The sequence below is a fragment of the Somniosus microcephalus genome, chromosome 21 (genome assembly GCF_052327205.1).
Source record: "Somniosus microcephalus isolate GS21.2 chromosome 21, FLI_Smic_1.0, whole genome shotgun sequence".
NCBI classification, from domain to species: domain Eukaryota; kingdom Metazoa; phylum Chordata; class Chondrichthyes; order Squaliformes; family Somniosidae; genus Somniosus; species Somniosus microcephalus.
In genome coordinates, this window is record NC_141007.1 from 38,563,633 (window position 1) to 38,575,384 (window position 11,752).

The window sequence follows — 11,752 nt, forward strand, 5'->3', positions numbered from 1 at the left end:
AGTGCCTGTGTAGCATCCTCTTGGGTGTATCAGTCTGCGGCTATCCATGTTCGCCATTTACAGCACTTAAAATATCATACTATGGCGAAGGGTTCAAATACCAAGGGTGTGCGTTTAAAAAAAAAAAAGAATAGGAAGTTAGGGCAAAATCTGGTGGAACAAGTTCATCCAAAAGCTAAGAGTTGTGCATTGCTTTGGAGAAGGACAATATAAATGGGTTAAGGATGTGGTTGAATGGGTTTCGAGAGAGAAGGGATTAAAGGATGTGTTGAGAAGGGAGATGATGGGGTTGATCTAGTAAAAAAGGAATTGGCTTTTTGGCATGTTCCTAAATGTGTTGTTACACTGAGTACCTGGTAGGCTACAAGGAGATTAAGGTTCTGTCACTGCATTCACCTGAATACAAACCAGTTTTAACGATGTGAAATGCTTCTGCTCCGATAAAGGTAGAATTATTGTTTATTCGGAGTTGAGAAATGGCTAACCTGAGAATAGATGGTTTTTGAACAAGCTCGTTACTGTTTATTTTTGCATGATGCACCATAACAGAAACAATTTTATTTAAAACTTGGAAAGTCTCACTAAGAACTTTTAAAATCGTGAAAAATTAGGTTTAACATATTTTCATGTTGTATTCCCCTTTCTGCTATGTTTGTGGCTTGGAGGAATTACTGAGATGAACTGTTTGCATCTCTATGAATGTGTGTGCATGTATTAATTCAGATCCCTTGCATTGCCTGCATCAATTTCAATTTTAATTTCAATTTTATTGGTCACATAACTAAATACAAGAAGTGTAATCTAGTCAGTGAAATGCTTTTTTTCTTGACGAGCCGAGAGCACCAAGCAGCAAGAACACTTAGCTGCCTGGTACGCACGGAGCTCGCAAGGACTCATCAGTAACCCCCTCCAAGCCTAATGTTCTTATCCATACCGGAGATTGATTGAAACATTATAGTATGTAAAGTTAGCCCTAATTAATTTTTTTAAGGATTTAATATACAGAAAACTTTCGTTTATCCGGAGGTTAAATGTCCGGAAAGCTCTATCTACCGGCAAAATTCAGGAGTCGGTTCAGATAATTTTTTTTCTTTTCGTTGCTTCTTTTCTCCAGTCCTGGCTCTGCAAGCGCCTCTGTAGCTAAGCAACAGCTTCAGCTAGACGCTTGCAAGCTACGCTGACTGTTTTGAAGCTGTTGCTAAGCAACCGTGTTTGTTGCTTCACACAGAGCTCTGAGCTCCGTATGTTTTAACATTAGCGCTGGTTTCTACGGCAGTTTTGATCTAACAGCACCAGCTCGGTCCCGTCGGTGCCGGATCCCAGAAAGTTTCCTGTAGCAAGACTCCCTCTAAAGATTTCTTGCTTTATGTGTTTACTTTGTAATGTTCAGGGTTTATTATCGCGCACAGAGACAAATATGTCCTTTTTCTAGCACACAATGTTCTTTGATATATGCTCTCAATTGCCAGCTGCCATAAGTATTGCAAGGCTCTTCCTGTTCTAGGTAATCAGGAGCTTGTTCACTGTCATTTGTATGAACATCTACATATTTATATTTGTTATGCATATTTATATTTCTTAATGTGGAAAATTACAGATTAGGAGTGTACACTCAGCCCTTTAACTATTACAACATCTTTTCAGTTGTCGAAGTGTAAAGTCTGTTGTGTATGTTAAAAACAATGTTAATTCCTAATGTTGAAATAAAATTGGAGAACTGTATTGAACCAAAGACATTTTCTTAATTCCTGGTATTTTTGAATAAAGTAAATACAGTAATTAAAATCCAGCTTTATTTTCTTATTGGGGCAGAAATACTACCTTGAAGGGTTAAGAGTAGAACAAAAACAAAAGTATCTCAAAACCTGCTGACTTACAGTAAAAGGACAATTTAGGAGTGGTTTTGGAGGTAAGCATGTTTATACTGGCTAGAGTCTGGTAGTCAGGTAAATAATTAACAGATTAGTATTTACAGTAAGGGTGTGACTGCAAAACTATTCACTTACCGCAGTTTGTTAACTGTTGTTGTACATCGTTTCTTCAGGATTTCAACATTTTTGAGGGGGAGGGGCAAATTGGATGGCACAGTCGGTTGACATATTCAGCCTCGAGTGATGGGATGGAATATATCTCTCTGGCTCTATTTACGCAATGTAGCATGAGTTTAATTCCCAGTTGTCATAAATTCACAGCAATTAAATATCCAGAATTGAACTATTATCAGATAATGTCACTGAGGCTACAGGAATATCATATAGGTGCAATATGAAGTGGTTTGGGGCAGGTTAGAGACACTTTAACTCATGTTTTGCCAGGCCTGGCAGTGCTTGGTGTAAATACTGTGCGCTCAAACAACAACAACTTGTATTTATATAGCACCTTTAACGTAGTAAAACATCCCAAGACGCTGCACAGGAGTATCTTAAGACAAAAAATTTGACACCGAGCCACATAAGGATAAATTAGGGCAGGTGACCAAAAGCTTGGTCAAAGAGGTAGGTTTTAAGGAGTGTCTTAAAGGAGGAAAGGGAGGTAATGAGGTGGAGAGGTTTAGGCAGGGAATTCCAGAGCATAGGGCTTAGGCAACAGATGTCACAGCCACCAAAGGTTGAGCGATTATAATCAGGGACGCTCAAGAGGGCAGAATTAGAGGAGTGCAGGTATCTCCGGAGGGTGGGGGGCTGAAGGAGATTAGAGATAGGAAGGGGCGAGGCCATGGAGGGATTTGAAAACAAGAATTTTGAAATTGAGGCGCTGCTTAACTGGGAGCCAATGTAGGTCAGCGAGCACAGGGGAGATGGGCGAACGGGACTTGGTGCGAGTTAGGACACGGGCAGCCGAGTTTTGGATGACCTCAAGTTTACATAGGGTGGAATGTGGGAGGCCAGCCAGGAGTGCATTGGAATAGTCAAGTCTAACAAAGGTATGGATGAGGGTTTCAGCAGCGGATGAGCGGAGGCAAGGGCAGAGACGGGCGATGTTATGGAGGTGGAAGTAGACGGTCTTAGTTCTGCTGCGGATATGTGGTCAGAAGCTCATTTCAGGGTCAAATATGATACCAAAGCAGGAAAATGTTCCAATTCTCAGTATTCATCTCCTTAATGGACTCGAGACAAATATTTATTTTAAAATTTAATCTTCTGTGGTATGATTCCACTTACATAACACTAAAATCATAATTTTCAATTATATATAATATGGTTTAACACCTGACCAGTACAAGGCTATATCTTGCTCAGAACTCCATTAATATATTATTGGAAAAAGCATAGTTTTGATTCAGCAGCTGTCTCTTTAAAACTTGGTCATTGTACAGGGAGTTTGACAGCCGGTTAGAACCAGGTTTGTCCTGATACAACGTGTATTGTTGTGGCCTTTGAGGCGGAGTCTAACAAGCACTTTTCAAACACATACAGATATCGTAATTGGTTCAGTTTCTAATTCACTGATGAATTTGAGGTCAAATATTCAGGATGTCCCTGTAGCTTTTTTCCTGGCTATAAAATTGTGATGAAGAATTAGATAAGACATTCTATTGTAAAGAAAGAACTGCTATTTCTATACTGTTCATATAATAACTTTGTTCTTAAAAAAAAAAAAAATCTCCTGTGATACCCTTTTGCTTTTGAAGACCAGAGTGAGATCTTATGAAGGCATAAGATAGTCTGTACCGAAGACCAATTACCAAACAGGGTTTTCTGTTTGTTTATGCGTGCATGTTACTGAGAAGCTTATCTAGATCTCAAGGCAAAGATCGACACTCTTGAAGGGTTGGGGAGTTGGGACTCCCCCATGAGTGTGATATGAGAACTAAAATAATCTAGTATAAGAAGGTTTAAAAAAGACGCAAAAATATAACAGGCATTTACACTTGTACAACAGATGTGGGAATGTTTTATTTGTCTTCATCTTGATGTCTCCTGAAGTGATCAGCTTATGCTGTGGTGGTGTTCTATGAGTGCCAGTGGTACTTCAGTACTCCTCCAATTAAGCATTCTCCATCTGCCAGCCTTAAGAGTGTATGTAAGCAGACTTTTTGCCTGTAGGAGACACAAGATTCTTGCCCACTTTCCTTTGTGGCATCACTTAATAATAATCAGGAGTGGGAAGGAAGTCTTCAGTAATTTCTCCCCCTCCCCAGCTGAAGGATGATGAGATTAATTGTGTTCCTGCTGCTGCTCTGGCTGAGATTAGCTAACTCAGTACAGGATTGAACTTCGGATCTTCCTGAGATCATCAAATGATACATTTACCTACCAAGCCATCAAGGATAATATTTTTAATAACATGAATCAGCATGATCAAACAAATGATAAATATCTCACTACTGTGGGGCAATACTTTTACCGCCAAGAAATCAACTTTTTAAAATTTAATAAAAGTTACAGCACTATTATGCCGCATTTACATAATCTCCCTTCTCCATGTTCCAGCCACCAGCCAAAGCCACAATAAAAAACAAACCGGCATCAAGATAGTCTAAGACTCCAAATTAATCCTGAGATAAACATCAGCTCTTTCATAAAGCAACCCAAACATACAGTGCACTGCGAATCAGTGTCTGAAAGGAAAAAACGCACTAGGCTGGAAAGCTACCTGCACTCACACACGCAACCTCACTCCTGTTGCCTCTGATGATATCCGCAGGGTGGGCTGCTCACAGTTCATGCTGCACTGAGCCTTCTCGCAAAAGAATTCTCAGGGGAATTAAATAAAAAGTTCACCGAAAACAAATGCAAATTTAGAATTCGGAACAGTCGTTGCAGAAACGTGAGGCATAACGGATGAAAATGCAGGGAGCTGTGCGTTTGGGCTCAAAGTACTTCTTCCCCCTTCATGTTTGTCTGTCGCACTCACTCACCCAAGACAAATAGATATATTAATCTATCTGTCTGTCTGTCGCGCTTCAAAGTGTCAAAAAGAGCCCCAGGCATTACCAGAATCTGTTTCTGGCTGGAATAAATTCCCCAGTGTCAGGAGCCAGGGATTTATAAGCAGTCGCCAATCTACAGAAACTGAGCAATTAGTTTCTAATTGGCCTCAAGATGTATCTACTTAGACCATGACAATAACATCAATGTTGTTGCTGCCCAGAGACCCACCGATTGGCTCTCCCACCTTCCTCAGCAGCTCTTGTCAAAACAATTGCAGGATTGCTTGCGTCTTGGATGAGCCCCATTCATTTCAATGAGTGCTGACACTTCATACTTGTCTGTGCAGTTATCTCATCCTGGGGCAAACACTACCAGCTGTTTACTGTTCTGTTTTCTGTTCTGTTTTTTTTAGATTGATATTGAGGGAGAAGTTTTGAACAGAAAATACTCCCACTCGACTTTCCTTTCCCTTTAATGAGGACAGGAGATGATACAACGTTTCTCACAGTCATGGGGTAGGCTTGTGTAACTCACTCCTGAATAACACTGTATCCCCAATCAAATATTTTGGCCTGGATTTTGTGGTCAGCGGCGAAGGAACAGTGCTCCATGTTCACCTCACTGACAGCTGCCCGCAGAGATTTTGCAGGCTTTAGAGTGCCGACTTGCACTAATCCGGCGTCTGATCCAGCACGGTGCCCTCGACAGGGAATCTGTGGCATCTGTGAGCAAGCCATGATACAGTGAGGCTCTTCAACCAATCAGATTGAAGTATCCTCGCTGAGACACGCAGGGCTGGATTTTCTCAGCCCCGAGGAGGCGGGTATGGAGGCAGGACTGCCGGGAAAGTTGCAGAATTTGGGGGCGGCTGGCAAACCCAACCCTGACCCACCTCTGTGCCCTCTTGCCAGGAGGCGGGAAGCCGTCCTGCCCCAGGTCCCGTCTCCTCAAAGCGGGAAAGGGATTAAAGCCTATTAACTGCCTGTTAACAGGGTGTAGGAGCCATGTAGGAGGTCTGTGGGGGTCGGAGGGGTCTGAAAGTGCGATGTAGAGGTGAGTGATGGGTGCAAGTGTGGAGTGGTAAGTATGTGAGGTGAGTGTAAAGTGTTAGAAAATGTTCATTTACCTTTGTTTCTGCCTACAGCCTTCAGCCGCTGTGGAGCCAGAGTCCCAACATCTTCATTGTACAGATCACAGACTGGCTGTTGGATCCTCTGATCTGACAGTCATCTGATTTCTACAAAGTAGAAAGGTTTGATGAGTCCTGAACACAAAGGGCTGGATTTTCATTAAGCTGTCGGGAAGGAGGCGGGACTACAACTTTCAGGTTTTAGTCCCGCCTCCATCGACGTCCGGCCAATCGACGCAATTTTCCCTTGATTGACCTTTCTGAGCCCGCCCAGCGGGCTCAGCAGGCCAATTAAGGGCCACCCGGCAACAGGTGATGTCACAGACTGAAATGTCATCTGTCAAGAGTTTTTGACAGATGAAATATCAGTGTTTCACAGCTGTTTGAAGCTGTCAAACACTGACAGCCTGACTTCTAACCTGAGTCCTTCTACGCAGACTCAGTTAGAACTGTCACCGGCAATGAAAGCTGAAGGCTGTCACTTTTGACAGATCGCAGCCGTTCAGCTTTCAGTTCCGGCTGAGTGATGGACTCCCGACGCCTAGGGGAAGAAAGGCTGTTAAGGTAAGTACAGGTAAGTAAAACTTCTTTACACACTTTAGACACACCAAACACACTTACCTTTGCACTCATGCACCCATCACTCACCTGAACACCGACATCGCGACCCTTCCAAGTCCTTCAACCCGACGGCCCGCCTGCTCTAACCTGGCGTGGTTTGGAGCCGTCGGGAATCCCATACGACACCCTTCAAAATAGGGATTAGGCTAAAAACTGCCTGTTAACTACCTGTTAATTGGCACTAATCCCTTCCCGCCTCGAGTCGGCGGGTCCCAGTGCGGGGCGGGTACCCGCCTCCCTTGAAACTTACGTGGAGGCGGGTTTTGGGCGGGATGGTGTCGGGACCCCCGAATTCGGGATTTTTGCCCCCCGCACGCCTGAAAGCCCGCTTCACAGCCCAATGAAAATCTGGCCCAGAGACTTATCAAACTATACAGAATGTCAGTGTTTGACAGCTTCGTAGAGCTGTCAAACGATGACATTTCTTCTTTCAAAAATTCTTGACAGATGACACTTCATACATTGACATGCTCTGTCACTGACTTCCACCTAATTGGCCTGCTGAGCCCGCAGGGCAGGCCTAACAAGGTCAATCAGGGGAACATCAGGCTGGTTGGCCAGAGGCCGATGGAGACAGGACTGAAACCAGGCAAGCAGCAGTCCCGCCTCCAACACGACTCCATTGAGAAAATCCAGCCCGCAGAGTCTAAACTAAGAAGTATAAAGCAGGAAATATAAATTAGATTTAAATAATATACAGAAAGCAAAATAAAGATTGGGAAATACAGATGGGATTAAGGGAGAGAGGTAAAAGAGACAGACAGAAACATTAAAAAAAGTATTTTAATTTCAATTTAAAAAAAAACTCTAACCCTAATTATCTTTTGAGGGAATGAGACTCCACATTTGTAAAATTAATTTTTCAGGGCCAGAGAGGTTGTTTGGCAGTTATTATCACTTATCACTTTGTTAAAAAAAGCACTTACTTCTGAATGCACAAGCTCTAACTTTTCAGTTGTCTTTAGTAGGGAACAAATGGGCAAGTACCCAAGTTCGCGCCATTGCATTCATTTCAATGCTACGTCTATCAGTGAGGACTGCAACAGTGCACCCTGTGGAGGAGCGGGGTATCTCTGACAGCAACTTCTGGATTTCCACGTTTAACTGCGTACTGGTGGATGCCAGAAGTTGCAGTCCAATTTACCCTGTTGTAACGGTGAATGCTGTTAGCCTCACTGTTATTCTTATTAGGAACAGGAGTAGGCCATTCAGCCCCTCGAGCCTGTTCCCACATTCAATGAGATCCTTGGCTGATCTGCGACCTAGCTCCATATATCCACCTTTGGCCCATATCCCTTAATAACTTTGGTTAAAAAAAAGCTATCAATCTCAGATTTAAAAATTAACAATTGATCCAGCATCACTTGTCATTTGAGGAAGAGAGTTCCAAACTTCGTGTGTAGAAGTGTTTCCTAATTTCACTCCTGAAAGGTTTGGCTCTAATTTTTAGACTATGCCTCCGAGTCCCAGAATCCTCAACCAGCGGAAATAGTTTCTCTCTATCTACACTATCTGTTCCCCTTAATATCTTGGAAACTTCGATCAGATCACCCCTTAACGTGGTGTCATATTTGACCCTGAAATGAGCTTCCGATCACATATCCGCAGCATAAAAAAGACCGCCTACTTCCACCTCCACAACATCGCCTGTCTCCGCCCTTGCCTCAGCTCATCCGCTGCTGAAACCCTCATCCATACTTTTGTTACCTCTAGACTTGACTATTCCAATGCACTCCTGGCTGGCCTCCTACATTCTACCCTACGTAAACTTGAGGTCATCCAAAACTCGGCTGCCCGTGTCCTAACTTGCACCAAGTCTCGTTCGCCCATCTCTCCTGTGCTCGCTGATCTACATTGTCTCCCGGTTAAGCAGCGCCTCGATTTCAAAATTCTCATCCTTGTTTTCAAACCCCTCCATGGCCTCGCCCCTCCCTATCTCTGTAATCTCCTTCAGCCCCACAACCCCCCGAGATATCTGCGCTCCTCTAATTCTGCCCGCTTGAGCATCCCTAATTATAATCGCTCAACCACTGGTGGCCATGCCTTCTGTTGCCTAGGCTCTAAGCTCTGGAATTCCCTACCTAAACCTCTCCACCTCGCTACCTCTCTTTCCTCCTTTAAGACGCTTCTTAAAACCTACCTCTTTGACCAAGCTTTTGGTCACCTGTCCTAATTTATCCTTATGTGGATCGGTGTCAAATGTTTTGTCTTAAAATACTCCTGTGCAGCGCCTTGGGACGTTTTACTACGTTAAAGGCGCTATATAAATAAAATTGTTGTTGTTGTAACCTTCTAAATTCTAGGGGATACAACCCTAATTTGTGTAATCGCTCCTTGTAACTTAACCCTTGAAGTCCATGTATCATTCTAGTAAACCTATGCTGGACTCCCTCCAAGGCCAATATATCCTTCCGAAGGTGTGGTGCCCAGAACTGCTCATAGTACTCCAGGTGTGGTCTAACCAGGGCTTTGTACAACTGCAGCATAACTTCTACCCCCTTGTATTCTAGTCCTCTAGATATAAAGGCCAGCATTCCAGTAGCCTTTTTGATTATTTTCTGTACCTGTTCATGACATTTTAATGATCTATGTACCTGAACCCCCAAGTCTCTTTGGACCTCCATTGTTTTTAGCTTTTTACCATTTAGAAAGTACCCTTTCTAGGTCCAAAGTGGATGACCTCACATTTGCCGACATTGAAATCCATTTGCCACAGTTTTGCCTATTTATCGATATCCCTTTGTAATTTTATGTTTTCATCTACACTGCCTACAATGCTGCCTATTTTTGTCTCATCGGCAAATTTGAGTATATGACTTTCTATGCCATCATCTAAGTCGTTAATAAATATTGTGAATAGTTGAGGCCCCAACATGGAATTCACTGCAATGGCGATATTGGCAACCAATGCGATAGGTTAGACCATTCCAGTACAACTACCCAACAAAGTGGAAAATTGCCCAAGTATGTCCTGTCCACAAAAAGTGGGACAAATCCAACCTGGCCAATAAAAAAAAAAATTACCACCCTATCAGTCTACTATCAATCATCAGCAAAGTGATGGAAGGGGTCATTGACAGTGCTATCAAGTGGCATTTACTCACCAATAACCTGCTCAGCGATGCTCAGTTTGGGTTCTGCCAGGACCACTCAGCTCCAGACCTCATTACAACCATGGAAAAAAGAGAAGAATTCCAGAGGTGAGGTGAGAGTGATTGCCCTTGACATCAAGGCAGCATTTGACTGAGTGTGGCATCAAGGAGCCCTCGTAAAATTGAAGTCAATGGGATTCAGGGTGAAAACTCTCCACTGGCTGGAGTCATACCTAGCACAAAGGAAGATGGTTGTGGTTGTTGGAGGCCAATCATCACAGCCACAGGACATCGCTGCAGGAGTTCCTCAGGGCAGTGTGCTCAGCCCAACCACCTTGTGCTGTGGCTACAAGAGCAGGGTATTCTGCGGCAATTGACTCACCTCCTGACTCCCCAAAGCCTTTCCACCATCTACAAGGCACAAGTTAGGAGTGTGATGGAATACTCTCCACTTGCCTGGATGAGTGCAGCTTCAACAACACTCAAGAAGCGTGACACCATCCAGGACAAAGCAGCCACTTAATTGGCACCCCATCCACCACCTTAAACATTCACTCGCTCAACTATCGGTGCACCATGTCTGCCGTGTGTACCATCTACAAGATGCACTGCAGCAACTCGCCAAGGCTTCTTCGACAGCACCTTCCAAACCCGCGACCTCGACCACCTAGATTGACAAGGGCAGCAGGTGCATGGGAACACCACCACCTCCAAGTTCCCCTCCAAGTCACACACCATCCTGACTTGGAAATATATTGCTGCTCCTTCATCATTGCTGGGTCAAAATCCTGGAACTCCCTCCCTGACAGCACAGTGGGAATACCTTCACCACACGGACTGCATCAGATCAAGAAGGTGGCCCCCCACTAACTTCTCAAGAGTAAGAAAGGCTGGCCTTGCCAGCGACGCTCACATCCCATGAATGAATTTTAAAAATCGCACGTAGCATTCAAATCAATATTGGTGGAAAGGCATCAAGCAACAAGGACTCTAAGTGCTTAAAACCCCTTTAAAAGGGTGAAGCTCCATATAGGGCAGATGTTTTAATGGGTCAGAGCAATTAAAAAGTTCAGCACTTCTGACGTAGACCAATGATCATATTGAAAGCAGTGACTGAAAACTAACGATGCGTCAAACCGGCCCAATATCCAGAAACTGGTGTAATAACATTAGTAATTTTTTTCTCTTTTCAGAGGATCTCAATTCCTGATTATAAACAATTATTTATTAGTGTGAACTTTTAATTTCAGGTATCTCCGTTTGCCCATGATGCCATGTAACAAATTAGTCTCTTTAATGTTTTAAGAGGTCAGTGACTTGGATTCATGAACTCAGAAGATGTGAATATATCTCGCAGAGGAACAGGCTGATTCCAAAGCCAACAGCTTTGCATTGATTAGAGGAGAGATCAGGATTGCTTAGATCATTTCCCAATAATGCTCATTACATGCTAATTTGGGTCATTGGCAAGAGTTGGTGTGTGGTCTGTGTCAAGCTCCATAAAAGACTCCCAAACCCTGGGAAACAAAACAACCAGCTTCCTCAGATACAAGTTTCCAGTGCCTTTATTTTTCAGTCTTAAGTGGCAGCGGCGTGAAGGCTGGCTTAAATGCAGCAAATTTGCGACCGCCATTGATTTTAATGGGGGCAAAGCTGTGATAATTACCTTCCCGCTGTTTTTGGTGAGGGGTAACAGTGGAGTGGTGCAAAAGTCCCCCTAAATTATGGCGTGGTGCAGGTAATGGCGTAAGTCACTCACGTCTAATTTGTTGGAATTTCTGCACCGTAATAATGGCAGACACTGTACCTGCACTACTACTATGATGCAAGTTTTCAGCAAATTCAGGCTCAATTATGTCAACAATCTTTTTTGCATTCTCAACAAAGCTTTACATTTTCAACATTTGGAGGGTTTATTTTGAACTGCAGTCTCATAGGATTACACCAGATTACATAGGATATACAGCCCAGAAACAGGCCATTCGGCCCAACCAGTCCATGTCGGCGTTTATGCTCCAATCGAGCCTTCTCCTGTC